Genomic DNA, 23,330 nt, shown 5'->3' on the forward strand with positions numbered 1-23,330 from the left:
AAAGTTCCAGCATACAGTACTTTTGTTGACTGATATACAAGCTCTCTAAAACAGTCAGAAGTTTCCATAAACTGTCCTGTGATCCTGATAAGACACCCTCCTTACGTCAAGGTGCTTAAGATACGGGTACACCCCCCTTGACCAACATGCTCAAAACACCTCCCCTTACCTTGTTCTCTGTCTCTAAATGGTCCAGGCTGCTCACAGAGCCCTTCCTGCTCTGTCCTTCCAACATGGACCCTCCCTCTCTGATCTTCCCTCCTGACAGGTTCACACCCGCAGCACACCACAGCTGCAGACATATCAATCAATCAATCAATCAATCAATCCAACTACGTCAAATGTATAGAAATTTCATTTAAAAAAGCTCAATACACCACAGGAGGTTAGTGGCACCTTAATTAGGGAGGACGGGAACGTGGTAAAGGCTGGAGCGGAATGAGTGGAAAGGTATCAACAACATCAAACACAAAGTTTCCATGTGTTTGATGCCATTCCATTTGCTCCATTCCAGCCATTATTATGAGCCATCCTCCCCTCAGCAGCCTCCATTGCAAAACATGTATTATACTTGTGTATCACAACTTGGTATTCAAATGTTGCATTGTGCACAATTGTAATGTATGTTTTCACAGATCAAAATGAAGTTAACTTAATCACAGTGTGTGCTGTGCTCACCTTCATAGAAGCATCTTTCTGGTCCAGGGGCCTCAGGTAGACTGGCACAGGTAGATTCTTCTCTTTGTTCTCTGTTGGGCCCCCGTTCACTACCTGAAAGGACACACAAGATGTCATATAAAAAATAAAAACTTGGATATGGTTATTATTGCAAACTCTCTCCCTCTCTCTCTCCCTCCCATCCCCTCATCTCCTACCTTAGATTTGCTGGGTAGACTCCATCCGTGGGCCTGTACCTGTCCATCCTCCTTCTGCATGTGAGCTTTGACCTGTCTGTACTGGGCCCTCTTTTGCTCCCTACGGGACGGAGAGGCGCACGGGTCCATTCTGACAGGGAGACAGGACAAAAAGGGAATTTCATTACAAAAAATTACATTATGGGCTGGTTTGCTGAATCCTGGACTAGAAAGCACTGTCAAATGAGATTCTCCAATGAAAAAGCTTTGAGGTCCAGAAATATGCCCAATATGGGTCATGAGAAACAAGCCCTAGGAGTATATGAACGTTTGTGTAGCATGGTTATGAAGAGTTCTAAAATAGAACAGGTTATGAAGAGTTCTAAAATAGAACAGGTTGTGAACAGTTCTAAAATAGAACAGGTTGTGAACAGTTCTAAAATAGAACATGTTATGAAGAGTTCTAAAATAGAACAGGTTATGAAGAGTTCTAAAATAGAACAGGTTGTGAACAGTTCTAAAATAGAACAGGTTGTGAACAGTTCTAAAACAGAACAGGTTATGAAGAGTTCTAAAATAGAACAGGTTATGATCAGTTCTTAAATAGAACAGGTTATGAAGAGTTCTAAAATAGAACAGGTTATGAAGAGTTCTAAAATAGAACAGGTTATGAAGAGTTCTAAAATAGAACAGGTTGTGAACAGTTCTAAAATAGAACAGGTTGTGAACAGTTCTAAAATAGAACAGGTTATGAAGAGTTCTAAAATAGAACAGGTTATGAAGAGTTCTAAAATAGAACAGGTTGTGAACAGTTCTAAAATAGAACAGGTTGTGAACAGTTCTAAAATAGAACAGGTTATGAAGAGTTCTAAAATAGAACAGGTTATGAAGAGTTCTAAAATAGAACAGGTTATGAAGAGTTCTAAAATAGAACAGGTCATGAACAGTTCTAACCATCATAAGTAGTTGACCACATATCCATGATTCTATTATAAGTGCTGTGTAATACATGGAGTGAATGACCATAGCTCATCATGGCAGAGGTCAAGAGAGGAATAAGGAGAGCTACAACAGTACTAACACATGACAGAATGAGTGCTGTGTCACTACTCACTCCTCGTTGAGGAAGTCGAAGGTCTTGGACTTCTCGGTGGGGAACTGGGAGAAGGTGCTGCTCCTCTTCTTCATTCCCCCTCCTGCAGGGGGCGTGTACTTCACCTCCCTCCCCTGGGACTCCGCCTTCTTCATCACTGCCGTGCTGGAGGAGGAGGGGCTAAAGAGGCGGCTGAAACTGCGGGGGAGAGAGAAACAATAGGGATGCGAAGGGGGAGGGGGTTTGGTATAGGGAGGAGCAAGGCCGGGGGTCAACCACCAACCAACAGTAAACTGTCACCCACCACCACCACCATCATCTCAAGTATAGTGAAGTGAAGCATGCTGGGGATTTGGGAACGTTGATTAACAAAGCCAAGGCCCACACATCACAATACCACTCGTGGCCCCTTAACTCATACATATTATACATATTAATATATAGAATTATAAGCTTACATACAGTACACTAGTACTGTATATTAGGACACCTACACCTGTGTATTTCTGTGTTTGTATATACGTTTTGGCATATGTTATCTGAATGTCGATAGCAGATAGCAATCTGATAGTGTGGGACAGATGGTAATCAAGCAGATAGATTTCAATAGACTGCATAACGTGTTTACAATGAGTTCCACAGTAAGAGGAAAGAGCCCCATGTTAAGACAGTTAATCACAGTAAAACTCACAGGGATGAAGGAGGACATCTCTGTCAGTTGATCAAAAGAAGCATGCAATTATATTGTTCATTATTTTCTTCATATGTCTACACATCATACTGTAATGGACAGTAGATCTTACAAGAATGCGCATTAATAAAGAGTTGGACATATGTAAATCTCTGCACTACAACAGGTTATAGGCCTATTGCAGAACGAAGCACTTGTCCATACATTTTCCTGTAAACAAATACAACTTCTGAGAGGACATGAAGGAGGTATAATCAGCTGACATAGACCTCTCCCTCTCAGCAGTCTTTAAGCAGACTAGCAGGACAACATAAGGCAACAGGGGCAGGCGGGGGGGGGGGGGGGCAAGAGAATCACATTGGACTGATTTGTTTGTGGATTGGATGGAAAACATGAAGAGTAGTACACATCCAGGATATGTCTATTGTTCAGGGGACTGTAGCAGACCTGGGTTCAAATACTATTTAAAATCCTTCAAATACTTTGAACGTTTTCTTTAGCCTGCATGGACTGCCGGGTGGGTGAGATATACGCAGTTGGGAATTTTCTATTGGTTCCGTTGCAATAGGCAAGCTCAATCAAGCAAAGCTAAAGTATTTGAAAGGATTTGAAATAGTATTTAAACCCATGGCTAGACTGTAGTTACTGTACCAAGGGGAAAGAGAGGGATGGCTATGATGTTTAAAACATTTACCTAAGACTGAACATTTAATAGCACATCCAAAAAGAAAGAAAACAGGGATGGAATTTCCAGAATGTTAGCATATGACATCATGTTGATAGTGTTGAATACATCATATCAGAAATGTATATAATTCCTATGAGTTATTTCGTACAGGTAGTCATTGAAGGAGACTGCTTACAATTGCCAGATGCTGGATTTCTTCTTCTCAGTAAGGGAAGGGTTTTCTCTGGAGGCTCTGGTAAGACAACACAACATGGCATCATGTTAAAGGGACTGTTCAGCACAATTACTTACGACATTGGTTAGTTTAACCAAACCAAAGTGTTGATTGCAGTCACTCCTTGTCCATAAAAAGCCTTCTTCAGTAAAGAGATATTTAGATAACTATGTCATTTCCCTGAACTATCCCTTCAACTCATTCATTTCAATTGGTAGAGCAAGGATAGAGCAGACGGATGCTTTCAGAGTGGAGTCTCAGAGTGCAGCTTAAAGAGTGTGTATGAAAGGGGTTGTGGAGAACGAAACCCTTCACTAGGCAACATAGTATTATGTTTCATTCTATGTATTAACATTTGATCTCCAAAAATGTTTATTTACTTTTGAACATTCTGGAAGTTTGGTGTTCTGAAACAATGAACTTTGACGTCACTCTGGGAACCAGTTATAAAGCAACTGCTGCATATTACTATAGCAGAGGCCATGGAAATAACTGGAGAAAAGATTCATATGTTGTATCCATAGTCCTTTGCCTATTCCTTCATGTAGGTATCTGATTCTAGAACAACAAAAATATATATATATATATATTGAGCCTCTCTCTCTCGTTAGCTGGCAGGCTATGGCTATCCAACATTGGAACTCTTTCATGTCAAGGTAAGCTTTTGTATTAATAAATGTATTGCCACGGGGCTCACCAGTGTAACTGCTAAACTGCTTACTGGCTGTACACCGTAATGCATGATTGTAGCAGGTTTACTAACACATTAGTTCTGGTAGATATGTTGACTATGACATTAGCTAACATGGTGACAACAATGTAGGCTTGGTGTAGTGGTTAGCGATAATTTGCGCCTGGGCACAGACAGCTGTTGTGTTGTGCAATGAAGTCCACAAGCGAAGGGAAAAGGTGAGACGAGGAGAGAACGTGGATGTGAGAAGGAATCATACAACAAGCAAAGTGATTATGCTGTTTGTATGTGGCTTCTATGAAAGCAAACTGTGTTGGCAGGTGATCAGGGGTGTATTCATTCTGCCGATTCTGTTGAAAAACAAATCTTAAACGGAAGCAAGCGGGAAAAAATGGGGAATGTGAATGACATTTATCCAATATGCTGTAATAGAAATAAGGCCATGCTCATTAAAAATTGTCCTCCCTGATCTTAAATGGCACCGACCGCCACTGACTCAAGTGTATGGCAGTGGCCTAGTTTCAAGTCTAGCATTCAGATTAAGAGGAAAGTCCTCTTAAAATGTGGAGATATAATTGACCAAATTGTTTAATTGGAAATATTGTTTAAAAATACATGATTAGCTGAGGGATTGCATTGTATACTGGCTCAATTCGATTCCCTTCAATCCTACTCTCTCCTCTCCTCCTCCTCACCTGATCATCTCTGTCCACCTAACAGCCTCCTGTAATTCCATCAGTCTCTCCTTGTACTGGTTCCTCTCCATGAGGACTCTAGCCATCTCTACCCTGGTGAACCTCTTCCTCTGGGCTGTAGGAACGTCACTCTGGAACACCAGAGAGAGAGGGTGTTTTGAATTGGTCGGACATACAACGCACCAATCACAGTAACAAGCTGAATTTTAAGGAAGGTACATTTTGCAGCAATATCATAAAAATATACATTTAACAGTGATTACAATATAGAAAAGGGCACCACTATAGGACATGAAGAGGTACAGTCACATTATACAGGACAATGTTATACATATGGTAAGAGGCACTCACATCCTCTTCCTCGTTTGGCTTCCCTTTCACCTCCTCCATCTCCACACGCACTCTGGAAAAACAGAAGAATTGGTTCAATCAGGTTCATCAACAATATGCTATGCCATGTGTTCATGTTGACAGTTTACTCTTGGTGACTTCCCTAAAAACAGTCTTATAATTGGGGTGGCCATATTAATATGGTGTGTTGCTGTTGTCAAATCAAATCTGATTTGTCACATGCCCTGAATACAACAGGGTGTAGAACTTACATGATCAGTTGTGTGTAGTGTGTGTTGTTGTTGTTATTCACCCACTTCTTGAGCTCGTCCTCCAGCTCTCTGTTCTTCTCCTCCAGGTTTTTCCTGGTCTGTGTCACAGCGTCTAGTTCCCCCTGCAACACATCCTTCTCACACGACAGCTCATCCACCCGCGCTATCAGGTCATTCTTCACCACATTCAGAGCGTTCCTACAGGAAACAAGGGGGGAAAGGAATGAATGTGACACCTTACAACACTGCATGCAAGCTGTTTGTGTTATGTTGTGCTTCCAGTATATAGTCCGGTATAGTGGGATCTACAAAGCTAAATACATCTAAATAGGGAATAGACTTTAGACCAGTTTAAAAGACTAATAACATTTTAATAACTTTGGGGGGTATACATTAAACAAAAATATAAATGCAACATGTAAAGTGTTAGTCCCATGTTTCATGAGCTGAAATAAAAGATCCCAGAAACAAAAAGCTTCCTTCTCTAAAATGTTTGTGCTGAAATTTGTTTACATCCCTGTTAGTGAGCATTTCTCCTTTGCCAAGATTATCCATCCACCTGACAGGTGTGGCATTTCAATAAGCTGATTACACACCTTGTGGTGGGGACAATAAAAGGCCACTCTAAAATGTAATTTTTTGTCACACAACACAATGCCATAGATGTCTCAAATTGAGGGAGCGTGCAATTGCCACGCTGACTACAGGAATGTCCACCAGAGCTGTTGCCAGAGAATTTCATGTTCATTTCTCTACCATAAGCCACCTCCAGCGTTGTTTTAGAGAATTTTGCAGTACAGCCAACTGGCCTCACAGCCGCAGACCATGTGTATGGCGTCGCGTGGGCGAGCGGTTTGCTGATGTCGACGTTGTGAACAGAGTGCTCCACGGTGGCGGTGGGGTTATGGTATGGGCAGATAACATGATGAGATATTGAGTCCCATTGTCGTGCCATTCATCTGCCGCCATCACCTCACGTTCCAGCATGATAATGCACGGCCCCGTGTCTCAAGGATCTGTACACAATTCCTGGAAGCTGAAAACGTCCCAGTTCTTCTATGGCCTGCATACTCACCAGACCCCTTGAGCATGTTTGGGATGCTCTAGATCGATGTGTAGGACAGCATGTTCCAGTTCGCCAATATCCAGAAACTTCGCAGATACATATAGATATAATAAAGAATCAGATTGAAGAGTGGGACAACATTCCCCAGGCCACAATCAACAGCCTGATCAGCTTTATGTGAAGGAGATGTGTCACGCTGCATGAGGCAAATGGTGGTCACACCAGATCCTGACTGGTTTTCTGATCTACAACCCTACATTTCCTTTAAGGTATCTGTGACCAACGGATGCATTTCTGTAGTCCCAGTCATGTGAAATCCATAGATTAGGACCTAATGAATTTATGGAACTGTAAATCAAATCCTTGAAATTGTTGCATGTTGCGTTTATATTTTTGTTGAGTATAAACGTCAAATAAATCTAAAACTACACCCATCTCAGTGTGTTTTTCTTACTTTGTCTCCATTAGTTGTGTGTTCTCCGTGATCAGGTTCTCAACCTCACGACCCATACCTGTAAACAAGGAGCAACACCAGCCAGGGGAGAAATGACCTCGTTTTCTGCTTTGTGTTCATACAACTGGAGTTTATAGAACAGCATGTGTAGAAGGCCTGGATAGATTCTATTATGTATCAAATAGTTCTTAATCAACTATGTTTTTAAAATCTTCATCCAAAATAAATCAATATTTATGGAGGTGCATTTACTTCAATGGATGAACACATCGTCACATTGACTGACTTTAATATTCATATAGATATAATAAAGAATCAGTCCATTCAGGGTGTTAAATACCTCATAGTGAGATATTTCTAAGAAGAACAAAACAGGGACAACCCCAACAGCCACCACACAGAACATGTTACATGTCGCAACAGAGTAGGATGGAGCGAGCAGGTGAGGTCTTACCGAGCAAGCTAAGGTCTGAGAAAACCATGCAATCCAAGTCAGGCAAGAAAACGAGAGAGAGGTGGAGAGAGTGAGACATGAGGTATGTATGAGAAACACAACGGAGGAATGAGAGCTAGGGTACTCCTAACAGGCTAGTGGGGAAAGGAATGAGAGCTAGGGTACTCCTAACAGGCTAGTGGGGAAAGGAATGAGAGCTAGGGTACTCTAACAGCTAGTAGGAAAGGGAAAGGAATGAGAGCTAGGTACTCCTAACAGGCTAGTGGGGAAAGGAATGAGAGCTAGGGTACTCTAACAGGCTAGTGGGGAAAGGAATGAGAGCTAGGGTACTCCTAACAGGCTAGTGGGGAAAGGAATGAGAGCTAGTGGGGGTACTCCTAACAGGCTAGTGGGGAAAGGAATGAGAGCTAGGGTACTCCTAACAGGCTAGTGGGGAAAGGAATGAGAGCTAGGGTACTCCTAACAGGCTAGTCCTAACAGGGGAAAGGAATGAGAGCTAGGGTAGAGCTCCTAACAGGCTAGTGGGGAAAGGAATGAGAGCTAGGGTACTCCTAACAGGCTAGTGGGGAAAGGAATGAGAGCTAGGGTACTCCTAAACAGGCTAGTGGGGAAAGGAATGAGAGCTAGGGTACTAACAGGCTAGTGGGGAAAGGAATAACAGGCTAGTGGGGAAAGGAATGAGAGCTAGGGTACTCCTAACAGGCTAGTGGGGAAAGGAATGAGAGCTAGGGTACTCCTAACAGGCTAGTGGGGAAAGGAATGAGAGCTAGGGTAGGGTACTCCTAACAGGCTAGTGGGGAAAGGAATGAGAGCTAGTGTACTCTAACAGGCTAGGGGAAAGGAATGAGAGCTAGGGTACTCCTAACAGACTAGTGGGGAAAGGAATGAGAGCTAGGGTACTCCTAACAGACTAGTGGGGAAAGGAATGAGAGCTAGGGTACTCCTAACAGGCTAGTGGGGAAAGGAATGAGAGCTAGGGTACTCCTAACAGGCTAGTGGGGAAAGGAATGAGAGCTAGGGTACTCCTAACAGGCTAGTGGGGAAAGGAATGAGAGCTAGGGTACTCCTAACAGGCTAGTGGGGAAAGGAATGAGTTACAGTTCTAGGGTAGAGAGACAGTTGGGAAAGCTAGAGAAGCTATAAAAACAAACACACAGACTAAAACTATTTCAGCTGTATAGTAAAAACTGTGTTATTAAAGCTGTACGATGAGTTATTCTTCATGCTTATGGTGCATGTTAGACAGAAATCAGTATAACCAAAGCAGTTATATGAAGAACAAACATTTTCCAAATGCATTTAGCCCTTCTAACAGTTTTCATATGTCTGGTTTCATCTTGTGATCAACTTTTGTTTCCACTGTAATGCTAGCGAGGAGCGGGGGTCAAATGCAGGTCAAGGCAGTAGTAGTAGAGCAATGAGCTGTAGATATGAGGTGGTGAGAGGCCGAATGTAGAGCAGGCCAAATGTAGAGCAGGGATGGGCAACTGGTCCTGAAGGGCCACAGTGTATACAGGCAGGCTTTTGTTCCAGCCCAGCATTGAAACACACCAGATTCACAAAGCCTGAAAAACTAGCCATGGTTTTCCAATATAGACCATGTTTGCTTTAATTAAGTCAGGTGTGTTAGGGTGGAGCAAAATCCTGCACCCACAACTGCAGATACCCATCCCTGGAATAGAGTTTTTCTCTGAGGGCATAGAGAGAGATATCAGAGGAGAAATAACAACGGAGAGGTTTTGAGGTCATAATACACACCAGAGTACTCCACTGGGGTTAGGGACAAGAGCCAGATGAGAGGACACAACGAGGAGAGAGAGAGGCGGGTTAGACACTGATGGAGCTAACAGCAGAGAATGACTTTCAACTTATACAAGCAGAATTTCTAAATCCACTTTAGCTTTGTTTTTACCTAACAGCAATGGTTATTTCACTTCAGTACAACAGCCAGTGTGTATTAGTGAGTTGAATGTAGTAAAATAGTGTCAGTTTATTGTCTAACTCAGTGGCCTGCTACTATAGTAATTCACGAGTTAGCATGCATTGAACACAGAAGCAGGAACCACGTAGGGAGGTCACCTGGGTAAACAACACACTCAGACACTCACAAGGGGTTAATACAAGTCATCCCAAAACTAGTTCAACTCCATCTGTCAAAAGACATTCCAAAACTAGTTTAACTTCATCTGTCAAGAGACATATTCTAAAGATACACTTTTAAATGAATCCAATTGTTGAACTTTGTAGTTGACAGTGTCACACAGTTTGTTCGTCCATTTTTTAAAATAGATAAATCTTCCCAAAAGTTGCTGTAATGCTGGGGGAAAATGAATACTATTTCTTGAAGGTGTCAGGCTTAATTTAGTTCTTACAGAATAGCTTATTTAGAAACAGATCCTTGTGTTGTAATTCATTATCATAACGTTACTACAATGTTACTACAACATTACTAAAATAGCCACATATCGTTAAAGGTGTTATATTTCATTACCATAGAGTCACTAGTGTTATAACAATGTTACTACAATCCTAAACACTACACATCCTTGGAGGTGTTTTGCTGCTATAGGAAAGAGGTCCTTCCCTCGCTTACCCAGCAGGTCGGCCCCCTCGTCCACGTCTCCGATGGCGTCCCCTATGCCTGCAGACGACAGCTCCGCAAACAGAGAGTCTGTGTTGCGGTCAAACGCCATGTTCTCAATGCCAATGCCTCCTTTGGTCGGGGTGCTACATAGTGGAGGGATTAGCAGTTAGCATTTAGCACATTGTACAGGAGTAAAACCCAATGTATTTCAAGGTCTAAATTGTCGTCTCAATTTGTCAATGAAAGAGAGGATTTATCCCAAGTTGACTATATGGTCATGGTTTTGTAGGGGTTACCTGGATGCTTTGTATCCACTGAGGTCCATGTCCAGTTCAGGGGTGGACTCAATGATGTCATGCACCTCTGAGCTATCATCATTCTCTGGCAAACCTACAGGACACATATAATATGGAATAGAATCAAATCTAAGAGACCTTCATTATGTGCTATTAGATCATCAAGAATGGATACAAAGACACATCTCTCTGTCATCTACCATTATAATACTTGTCGTGAGGACTTGTAGTATCGTGAGTAACATTTCATACCCACTGATATTGAGCTGTTCCCCAGTGCCGCCAGCAACTCCATGCTCTTACTGCTTGGCCCCTCCCCCTCCAAGGCGACGTCCGAGGCCGTGGTGGACATGGGAGTGACCGACTTTGGGCCAAGGTCCGACAGCTCGTCCTGCAACCACAACCGATAGGGTCATCATAGAGGTCACAGAGAGGTCAAGAGTCAAAGGTTAACCCTAACCCTGACCTTGACCCATTTTCCTGAACTAGGGCCCAGAGTTTTTCATGGTACGGTCATGTGCGGAGGAAAAACTCCTGCCTCTAGTGCTAGGTACAGTAGAGACAGAACAGGAACTAAGGAACACAGGGATGTCACCATGGTAACAGGTCTGACAGGGAGACACCACAACACCACAGCTCAGCCTGGCTTAAAGCAATCACACTGGAGCTGGAGACAAAACTAAACAAGCACTAGTTACAGACATTGAGGATACAAGTAGTACAGACAGAAACCCATCTCCTGTGATCCATCAACTTCCATTAAAAATGTATTCTATGGGTCAGTTAAGAACAAATTCTTATTTACAATGACGGCCTACACCGGCCAAACCCGGACAATGCTGGGACAATTGGGACTCCCAAACACAGCTGGATGTAATTCAGCCTGGATTCAAACCAAGAGCTGTAGTGACGCCTCTTTCACTGAGATGCAGTGCCTTAGACCACTGTGCGACTCGGGAGTAAAGATGTTTCATTTTAATATATAACATTTCTTAAAGGTATTTATTTGAAGTGATGGCTTTTTCATTGGGCTCTAAAAAACTGAAATTGGTATCCATTATTCTGTACAATAATCAAATATGAATTTGATGGTAGATCATCTATTTTGTGTAGTTTGAGCTCAGGACCAGGAACATGTTGACTGGGACAAGGAAGGGTAGAACACAGTCAACAGCGAATACACACTAATTCACACTTCATATCAGATCACAGGGTTCACATGGACTTCACAAGAGGTCAGAGGTCAACACAGAACATAAACCAATCATGGGCCCAGTGGGGAGTGCCATTCCTTCACTGAGAGACAACAACACAGAACACAAACACAACTCAAAGGTCAGCTCATAACAGAAACAAACACAAGATTCACTATGAATGACAACACAATAATAAGTGAACTAATCTCCAATGTTAAGTCTACATAGAGTACAATAAGATAGAAAAGTACAGAGTGGAGTTCTACTGTGTAAAACTACAAAGAGTGTTATAACTACGAAGACTGTTATTTAACTACGGAGAGTGTTATGCTAAAACTGTGAGATAACAACATACTGTGAGACAATTTGCTTCCAAGTTCACGTGAAAACAATGAGACGGAGCTAGGACAGCAACAGCTTGTGTAAGAAGTACAGCTAGTACCATGCAGCTTGGCAAAATGAAACACGACAACATAGAAGCTGAATGGAACCACGCCTTCCCCACTCTACAGACCACTGACTGATCAAAACAGCTCATTTTAGGAGGGAAACTAAATGGAGGTGATCATGGACTGTTCCTTTAGCTCACTGAGGAGGATCTATCTAGGATTTGAAGGGAAACCTGACATGGTTGCATTGGGCTCAGGTGGTCTGTGAAGTGAGGGACTTTGAATGATGCGCATAGAGATGCTGCTTGCTCTGAGAAAATGAATCAGCACAATGAAGACAACTACTAAAGCCCCAACACACACACAACATGGGGTCTCCATGGCGATGTACAAGCGGGTTGCAGTGACGCTTTCTTCTCCACCACCACAGAGACAACTACCTTGCAGTGGTCTGGGAGAGAATTCCCCCAAGAGATCTGCAGCGTACTGTAGCCATCCCTTTTCTCTGGGGGCTCGTCTGCATCCAACTGCTTGGGAAGAGAGATACAATGAAGAGGCGCATTTCTGCAGAAGCACTGAGGCAACACACACTGCCAAGCGTGCGTGTGTGTGTGTGTGAGTGTGTGTGAGTGTCGGTCTACATTGCTCACAGCTGGTGATGGCTGGCTGAAAGTCAAGGTTATTAGATTCAACATGTGGGAGGTGTTGAGGCGACCCACTAGCCCAGTGACTACCATCTCACCACAGCTGACTGAAGCCTATGAAGTCCAGTCAGTGAACCATACAGAAGAACCCTACTTACATAGTCAGAGTATTATTGTGTCAATGAAATGTAGGGTTTGAGTTACTCACATACTGACTCTTTGGGTTGAACGCTTATGAGGTCGCCCTTATTTATGGGAGAACCCAAAACCCTGAACACACTCGAATTACAAACTAAATCTGAAAATACATATGTTCCCATCCTTCATTGGTGGCTGCAATCTCCCTTTTCTATGTTCTTCTGTATGGGTAAGAGACGGGTTATTGCAATGAATGATTCCGTTACCATTCTAAAAGTCCAGGCATCAGAAGCAGTGGTAATCTGGTTGAAATGGCCCACAGCATTTGGTTCATGGCTGCGAGACATATGTTTGCTGTATGAATTGACAGCTGGACGAGAGCAGTGCTTAATCAATAGTAGTGAGTGACCGATGGCATTTGTTAATGAACTCAGAGCAGTTCATCTGAAGAGAATACATGTCAGAAAACTATGGTCATGTCAACATGGGGTTTGCACATAACCCCCAACTTGTTCTTATGACATCATTTCAACCGGCTTTGAATGCTGGGACTGAGTATTTCTAGCCTATATAAAGAAAACCAATACAGTCTAAGAGATACCACTCTCACTACACTTACAGATCAACAATAGACGATTCCAAAAGAAAAAGCTATTTCTAGGTAGGCCACGCCATAAAATGTTGTGTAATAGAACATTTTGACAATCAATACAACTACTCATTCACAAAGAGTCAAAACATCCAATCACGTGCCGGCCTGCGCTCTCTCTCCCCAGGGATTGGGTGCCTGCCAGCAGCCTCTATCCCAGAATGTACCACGGCACAGACCGTCTACCCCTCGTCACGGAGACCATGCCCCACTTCTGAACGAAGCGGAGTAGCAGCCGAAATAACACAGGCACCCTTAGGGTATCATTTACATTTACATTTAAGTATCATCATCACTGAAGAGAAAAACAGATATGTATACAGACTCCATGCAGTAATCTTCAAAGTGGTGATGCTTATTGCTACCGCTTATGTAAAGGACCTGCAAAGCCCCGTTCAGGACGGTACAATAACACACTGTAAGTCTTTGTGACTGTGGGTCTGTGGGGAGAGTGACGGCATTTGGTAGACTACTGAGAATCTCATCCAACGCCAGAGAGCGATGATGTCATTATGTTACCATCTGACAGACATCTAACAGCATGAGGACAAATGACTAAATAAGGAGCATTCTATCCTGCTAAGTTATGCATATTCATGAAGTTGGCCCTCTCTGAAACATGCAGGAGGGGAGGGCGGTTGTATGAATACACAGAAACCCCTGCCAGATCCTTCTAGAAGACATCACAGAGGGGTGCCGACTCTCTCCCCTCTAAGACCCCTTTCCAAAGGCCTCTTCATTAGACATGCTAAGCGTGCCTAGTCCAAAGCCCTGTACTCTAAGCACATGAGGGGAGGAAACAATAGGAGGCAGCCACTTTAGACTATTGAGGTGCACCCTTGCTCTCTCACACTGTGCATGATTAGTCCAAACCCCCTTCTTGCAGAAAAAAGGCATTTCAAATGTATTTCAACAGGGCCCTATAGCCTCACCCAGGCAGAAATAAACAGACTCAGGTTTATTCAAATGTATCTGATCATTAAAATAGACAGTTTAATTCGCCCCCTTTTTTTCTAGGCTGTGTCAATCACATCTCTGTGTATCTATTATCGAGCCATCCCCATTTCCCACCTTGAGGCTGGCATTGGAGCGCGGATGTTCCAGGTCGTTGAACCTCCAGGCCTCTGCGCCCGGCGTCTCAGACCTGGCCTGGAGGTCAGGGGTCAGAACTGCCCCCCCTCCTGACATGGGGAAGACACCCAGAGACATGGGACGCTCTTTCCTAGAGAGACAGAAGAGGAAGAGGGTCAGGCAGTATCAAAAGGTTGGCTGGTCCTCATTAAAGTCCCATAGATTACTTCACTATTCCCTTTCTGTTTACAAAGCTCTACTAAACAAATGAGGTGAATCCGCCTTCAGTTTAGATTTTTGGAATAATATGCAGAACTCCCAGTGTCCTGAATCCCTCGTTCCGCTAAGGCAGTTTAGGAGTCTAATGTTGAATTTGTGAAATAGGAATTGCATTTGTCTTGATTAAATGTCAACATTTACTCAGATGTTGAAGTTGTAGTTTTTTAAATTGTAATCTGTAGTTTTTATAAATGTTTTATTGGAATGTTAATGTTTGGTCTCAATGAGCTCCCTGGTTAAATAAAACATTTAAAAATATATACTTTTAGAATGTTCCAAGTCATTAAATTCCACCTGCTAACAGATGATCACAATGATCTACAGGTAACTGACAAAATAAAGGAAACACCAACATAAAGTGTCTTAATAGGGTGTTGGGCCACAACGAGAACAGCTTCACTGTGCCGTGACATAGATTCTACAAGTGTCTGGAACTCTATTGGAAGGATGTGACACCATTCTACCACAAGAAATTCCATCATTTGTTGTCTTGTTGATGGTGGAGGAAATGCTGTCTCAGGCGCCGCTTCAGAATCTCCCATAAGCAGTGGTGGAAAAAGTAGTCAATTCTCATACTTGAGGAAAAGTAAAGATACTTTAATAGAAAACCACTCAAGTAAAACTGAAAGTCACCCAGTAAAATACTACTTGAGTAAAAGACTAAAAGTATTTGGTTTTAAATATACTTAAGTATCAAAAGTAAATGTAGTTGCTAAAATCTACTTAAGTGTCAAAAGTAAAAGTACAAATAATTTAAAAAAATCCTTATATTAAGCAAATCAAACAGCACAATTGTCTTGTTTTTTTATTCCCAGATATCCAGGGTCACACTCCAACACTCTGACATCATTACAAACAAAGCATGTGTGTTTAGTGAGTCCGCCAGATCAGAGGCAGTAGGGATGACCAGGGATGTTCTCTTGATAAGTGTGCGAATTGGACCATTTTCTGTCCTACTAAGCATTCAAAATGTAAGGAGTACTTTGAGTGTCAGGGAAAATGTTTGGAGTAAAAAGAACATAATATTCTTTAGGAATGTAGTGAAGTAAAAGTACATCACCGGGGACAAGCTTCCTGCCGTCCAGGACCTCTATACCAGTAGGTGTCAGAGAAAGGCCCTAAAAATGACCAAAGACTCCAGCCACCCCAGTCATAGACTGTTCTCTCTGCTACCACACGGCAAGCGGTACCGGAGTGCCAAGTCTAGGACCAAGAGGCTTCTAAACAGCTTCTACCCCCAAGCCATAAGACTCCTGAACATCTAATCAAATGGCTCCCCAGACTCTTTGCATTGTCCCCCCCCTTCTACTCTGCTGCTACTCTGTTATTATATATGTATAGTCACTTTAATAACTCTACCTACATGTACATATTACCTCAATTACCTCGACACTGGTGCCCCCGCACATTGACTCTGTACTGGTACCCCCTGTATATAGCCCTGCTATTGTTATTTACTGCTGCTCTTAGCTTTTACTTTTGGGGGGGGGTATTTTCTGAAAACTTCATTGTTGATTAAGGGCTTGTAAGAAAGCATTTCACTGTGAGGTCTACTACACCTGTTGTATTCTGCATTTCACTGTAAGGTCTACTACACCTGTTGTATTCTGCGCATGTGACTAATACAATTTTATTTTATTTGAAAAGTTGTCAAAAATATTAATAGTAAAGCACAGATACCAAAAAATGACTTAAGTAGCACTTTATTGTATTTTTACTTAAGTACTTTTTCATGCTCATCAACTCTGTCTCTCGAGTTGCGCAGCAGTCTAAGGAACTGCATCTCAGTGTAATAGGTATCACTACAGTCCCTGGTTTGAATCCAGGCTGTATCACATCAGGCCGTGATTGGGTGTCCCATATGGCAGTGCACAATTGGCCCAGTGTTGCCCGGGGTAGGCCGTCATTATAAATAACAATTTGATCTTAACTGACTTGCCTAGTTAAATAAAGGTTACATTTTTTTAAAGTTAAATAATCAAACCACTCATCCCCTGTGGATGGGGACATTGTCATCCAATGGGGGCATAGCCATGGCAGCCAAAATAATGGCCTGCCCAGAATATTTACCATGATGGGATGTTAATTCCCGTGTGGAAGTACCTGTTTTCAATAGACTTTGTACCCTCATTTAACAGACCAATTATTTTGGAAGTTACCTGTATTTCAATAGACTTTGTACCCTCATTTAATCAAGTGTTTCAATTATTTTGGCAGTTACCTGTATAATGCTCCATGTAGTTAGCCTTATCATCTGTAATGCCCACAGTTTTCAGAGCTCTGAGTTAGTATCATCTGTAATGGACAGAACAGACAGGTTACACTCATGCTATGGTGTATCATCTGTAATGGACAGAACAGACAGGTTAGTTCTATGCTCCATGTATCATCTGGACAGAACCATGTCCAGTTATGGATCATCTGTAATGGACAGAACAGACAGGTTAGTTCTACATGCTCCATGTAGTTATGGATCATCTGTAATGGACAGAACAGACAGGTTAGTTCTACATGCTCTGTGTTGTTATGGATCATCATCTGTTCTACAATGTTATGGATCATCTGTAATGGACAGAACAGACAGGTTAGTTCTACATGCTCTGTGTTGTTATGGATCATCTGTAATGGACAGAACAGACAGGTTAGTTCTACATGCTCCATGTAGTTATGTATCATCTGTAATGGACAGAACAGACAGGTTAGTTCTACATGCTCCATGTTGTTATGGATCATCTGTAATGGACAGAACAGACAGGTTAGTTCTACATGCTCTGTGTTGTTATGGATCATCTGTAATGGACAGAACCGAGAGGTTAGTTCTACATGCTCCATGTAGTTATGGATCATCTGTAATGGACAGAACAGACAGGTTAGTTCTACATGCTTTGTGTTGTTGTGGATCATCTGTGTTGGACAGAACAGACAGGTTAGTTCTACATGCTCCATGTAGTTATGGATCATCTGTAATGGACAGAACAGACAGGTTAGTTCTACATGCTCCATGTAGTTATGGATCATCTGTAATGGACAGAACAGACAGGTTAGTTCTACATGCTCTGTGTTGTTATGGATCATCTGTAATGGACAGAACCGAGAGGTTAGTTCTACATGCTCCATGTAGTTATGGATCATCTGTAATGGACAGAACAGACAGGTTAGTTCTACATGCTTTGTGTTGTTGTGGATCATCTGTGTTGGACAGAACAGAGAGGTTAGTTTTACTTTTGGTACTTGAAATCTTATTCTTAGAAAAACAATACAGATAGGAAGAGTTCCCTATTTTCTCCCTTCTCTCTCTCTCTCTCTCTCTCTCTCTCTCTCTCTCTCTCTATCTCTCTCTTTACCTCTGTGTGTCTTTGATGGAGTGAGTTGAACTCCTTCTTCAGCTCAGACTCTCGCTCTTCCATCCTGCCGACTGAAGGAGAAGAGAAGAAAGAACATCAGTCAGACAGTCAGTCAGATTATTAATTTGTCAGACACAGTCAGTCAGATTATCAATTTGTCTGACAGACAAGACTGTCAGTCAGTCAGTCAGATTATCAATTTGTTAGACAGTCAGTCAGTCAGATTATTAATTTGTCAGACACAGTCAGTCAGATTATCAGTTTGTCAGACAGACAGTCAGTCAGATTATCAATTTGTCAGACAGACAAGACTGTCAGTCAGTCAGATTATCAATTTGTCAGACAGTCAGTCAGTCAGATGATCAGTTTGTCAGGCAGTCAGTCAGTCAGATGATCAATTTGTCAGACAGACAAGACAGTCAGTCAGTCAGATTACAAGTTTTCAGACAGTCAGTCAGTCAGATTATCATTTGTCAGACAGTCAGTCAGTCAGATGATCAATTTGTCAGACAGACAAGACAGTCAGTCAGTCAGATTATAAGTTTGTCAGACAGTCAGTCAGTCAGATTATCAATTTGTCAGACACAGTCAGTCAGATTATCAGTTTGTCAGACAGACAGTCAGTCAGATTATCAATTTGTCAGACAGACAAGACAGTCAGTCAGTCAGATGATCAATTTGTCAGACAGACAAGACAGTCAGTCAGTCAGATTATCAGTTTGTCAGACAGTCAGTCAGTCAGATGATCAATTTGTCAGACAGTCTGTCAGTCAGATGATCCGTTTTTCAGACAGACAGTCAATCAGATTATCCGTTTGTCAGACAGACAAGACAGTCAGTCAGTTCGTCTTTTCCAACGCCAGTCTAGTCAGCTGTTAAATGAGTAGCTGTTCTTATAAGGAAACACACAGACACAGAGGCTAACCAATGAGTCATTAGTAACACCATATTGTGACAAAAGGTAAAGCTTCAATGACCACACAAATAGAACTGCTTTGAACTGAGATAAAATACTTTCACATTCTTGTGTTTCCAGAGAGACGACTGTGTCTGTTATCAACGCTGTTATAGCCACTACAGCCAGCCCACATTATCAACATCTATTGAAAGTAGCACAACAAGGAAAGATGTGGGTGGGACAAGCTATACTCTACTCCCTGTAATGACAATGATCTGCCACTAGGTGTCCTCGGTTCAACGGTAATAAGACATCAGACACTAGACTGTTGTGTGACGCCAATGGGGCGGGGAACTCACAGCACAGAGGAAGTGATCTCTCTCAAATGATTTTAAATAGGCCCGATTTAAGAGGTGACAAAAAACCCTAATCCTCCCATTAGTCTGTCTGGTTTAGCCTAAACCTGGCGTAGAGCAGCACAACAGCCGGAGAACAGCACAGGGATACTATCAATTACACTGGCATTAACACTCTTCAAACGCTGCTGGGACACTGGGATAATGTTTGAATTGAAAATACTGCTGTGAGGTTATGGTAAAGTTTGAATTGAAAATGCCATGACTATTCTAGAGGGATTCTGTGTCTGTTTCTGATGTGAAAGGAAAATAAGGGCGGGGTAACTTCATGTGATGAATTGATATGTGCTGTTGATGTGTACTGATCAAACAGAGCATCTCCACTCTGTGTCTAGGAGCATCTCCACTCTGTGTCTAGATGAAACAGAGCATCTCCAAGATCAAACAGAGCATCTCCACTCTGTGTCTAGATGAAACAGAGCATCTCCACTCTGTGTCTAGATGAAACAGAGCATCTCCACTCTGTGTCTAGATGAAACAGAGCATCTCCACTCTGTGTCTAGATGAAACAGAGCATCTCCACTCTGTGTCTAGATGAAACAGAGCATCTCCACTCTGTGTCTAGATGAAACAGAGCATCTCCACTCTGTGTCTAGATGAAACAGAGCATCTCCACTCTGTGTCTAGATGAAACAGAGCATCTCCACACTGTGTCTAGATGAAACAGAGCATCTCCACACTGTGTCTAGATGAAACAGAGCATCTCCACTCTGTGTCTAGATGAAACAGAGCATCTCCACTGTGTCTAGATGAAACAGAGCATCTCCACTCTGTGTCTAGATGAAACAGAGCATCTCCACTCTGTGTCTAGATGAAACAGAGCATCTCCACTCTGTGTCTAGATGAAACAGACATCTCCACTCTGTGTCTAGATGAAACAAATAAAATAAAATTGTATTTGTCACATACACATGGTTAGCAGATGTTAGTGCAAGTGTAGCGAAATGCTTGTGCTTCTAGTTCCGACAATGCAGTAATAACCAACAAGTAATCTAGCTAACAATTCCAAAACTACTACCTTATAGACACAAGTGTAAGGGGATAAAGAATATGTACATAAAGATATATGAATGAGTGATGGTACAGAGCGGCATAGGCAAGATACAGTAGATGGTATTGAGTGCAGTATATACATATGAGATGAGTATGTAAACAAAGTGGCATAGTTAAAGTGGCTAGTGATACATGTATTACATAAGGATGCAGTAGATGATATAGAGTACAGTATATACGTATACATATGAGATGAATAATGTAGGGTATGTAAACATTATATTAGGTAGCATTGTTTAAAGTGGCTAGTGATATATTTACATCATTTCCCATCAATTCCCATTATTAAAGTGGCTGGAGTTGAGTCAGTGTGTTGGCAGCAGCCACTCAATGTTAGTGGTGGCTGTTTAACAGTCTGATGGCCTTGAGATAGAAGCTGTTTTTCAGTCTCTCGGTCCCAGCTTTGATGCACCTGTACTGACCTCGCCTTCTGGATGATAGCGGGGTGAACAGGCAGTGGCTCGGGTGGTTGTTGTCCTTGATGATCTTTATGGCCTTCCTGTGACATCGGGTGGTGTAGGTGTCCTGGAGGGCAGGTAGTTTGCCCCCGGTGATGCGTTGTGCAGACCTCACTACCCTCTGGAGAGCCTTACGGTTGTGGGCGGAGCAGTTGCCGTACCAGGCGGTGATACAGCCCGACAGGATGCTCTCGATTGTGCATCTGTAGAAGTTTGTGAGTGCTTTTGGTGACAAGCCAAATTTCTTCAGCCTCCTGAGGTTGAAGAGGCGCTGCTGCGCCTTCTTCACGATGCTGTCTGTGTGGGTGGACCAATTCAGTTTGTCTGTGATGTGTACGCCGAGGAACTTAAAACTTACTACCCTCTCCACTACTGTTCCATCGATGTGGATAGGGGGGGTGTTCCCTTTGCTGTTTCCTGAAGTCCACAATCATCTCCTTTGTTTTTGTTGACGTTGAGTGTGAGGTTATTTTCCTGACACCACACTCCGAGGGCCCTCACTTCCTCCCTGTAGGCCGTCTCGTCGTTGTTGGTAATCAAGCCTACAACTGTTGTGTCGTCCGCAAACTTGATGATTGAGTTGGAGGCGTGCGTGGCCACGCAGTCGTGGGTGAACAGGGAGTACAGGAGAGGGCTCAGAACGCACCCTTGTCGGGCCCCAGTGTTGAGGATCAGCGGGGTGGAGATGTTGTTGCCTACCCTCACCACCTGGGGGCGGCCCGTCAGGAAGTCCAGTACCCAGTTGCACAGGGCGGGGTCGAGACCCAGGGTCTCGAGCTTGATGACGAGCTTGGAGGGCACTATGGTGTTAAATGCCAAGCTGTAGTCGATGAACAGCATTCTCACATAGGTATTCCTCTTGTCCAGATGGGTTAGGGCAGTGTGCAGTGTGGTTGAGATTGCATCGTCTGTGGACCTATTTGGGCGGTAAGCAAATTGGAGTGGGTCTAGGGTGTCAGGTAGGGTGGAGGTGATATGGTCCTTGACTAGTCTCTCAAAGCACTTCATGATGACGGAAGTGAGTGCTACGGGGGCGGTAGTCATTTAGCTCAGTTACCGTAGCTTTCTTGGGAACAGGAACAATGGTGGCCCTCTTGAAGCATGTGGGAACAACAGACTGGGATAGGGATTGATTGAATATGTCCGTAAACACACCAGCCAGCTGGTCTGCGCATGCTCTGTGGGCGCGGCTGGGGATGTCTGGGCGCAGCCTTGGGTTGACACGTTTAAATGTTTTCCTCACGTCGGTTGCAGTGAAGGAGAGTCCGCATGTTTTAGTTGCGGGCAGTGTCAGTGGCACTGTATTGTCCTCAAAGGTATTTAGTCTGCCTGGGAGCAAGACATCCTGGTCCGTGACGGTGCTGGTTTTCTTTTTGTAATCCGTGATTGACTGTAGACCCTGCCACATACCTTGTGTCTGAGCCGTTGAATTGAGATTCTACTTTGTCTCTATACTGACGCTTAGCTTGTTTGATTGCCTTGCGGAGGGAATAGCTACACTGTTTGTATTCGGTCATGTTTCCAGTCACCTTGCCCTGATTAAAAGCAGTGGTTCACGCTTTCAGTTTCATGCGAATGCTGCCATCAATCCACGGTTTCTGGTTTGGGAATGTTTTAATCGTTGCTATGGGTTGCTAACAGAGCATCTCCACTCTGTGTCTAGATGAAACAGAGTTGAAGAGGCTAGAGGTTTTCATGGTGATGTTCTGGTACAGGGATAACCCTAGAATAATCTGGAAAGTCAGATAATTGCATACTGGGAGAATGATATAACATTGGAACATGGCACCACTACAACAAGGTCAACGGTACCATTTCCATGATGTAGCCGACTGGCACTAGGAACGCATGTCACACAAGGCTGTGGTGGTGGGCCATTTATGATGATGTCATCGGACTGGCAGTGCAGTCCAGTAGTGGGTGCAGCGTGTCGTTATTCATGGGTCTTCATTACAGTATGATCAGTTCCTCTTTGGTGGATGAATTCTCTTTGATCAGCATAGCAGGGACCAATGAGTTCATTCTATCTGACTGTAGATTACAGGATAAGGGCCCCATCCCCATCTCCCTAATTAACATCATCTCACTGTGGTGTTATTGATATTATATCAAGCCATTACACATCTCCTGAATGAGGGACCACTACTCCACATCACATAGAGGAGGACAGATTGTTCTGACTCCAGATTAGTTAGTTAGTTAGGTGGGTAGGTCTCCCTGTCTTAGGGCTAATTAGCCAGAGCCATATACTGCATGTGCTATACAACTGCACCCATATACCATGTATACTGTACATGTCTAGCCTGGTGTCTGACTGTTCCCACATATGGATGGATTGATTCATCACGGTTTTTAAGCATCAGTGCAGTGTATTACATTAACATGCACATTGTGGTGGAAATACTTCCCAGCC

At 43.0% G+C, this 23,330-nt stretch overlaps 1 pseudogene; it reads right to left on the minus strand.

The window, feature by feature from the left end:
* The window catches only part of LOC124021472, a 77,164-nt pseudogene that overhangs the window by 25,106 nt on the left and 28,728 nt on the right, over positions 1 to 23,330 (minus strand).

This window comes from Oncorhynchus gorbuscha, unplaced genomic scaffold (genome assembly GCF_021184085.1).
Source record: "Oncorhynchus gorbuscha isolate QuinsamMale2020 ecotype Even-year unplaced genomic scaffold, OgorEven_v1.0 Un_scaffold_1126, whole genome shotgun sequence".
Taxonomy (NCBI): Eukaryota; Metazoa; Chordata; class Actinopteri; order Salmoniformes; family Salmonidae; genus Oncorhynchus; species Oncorhynchus gorbuscha.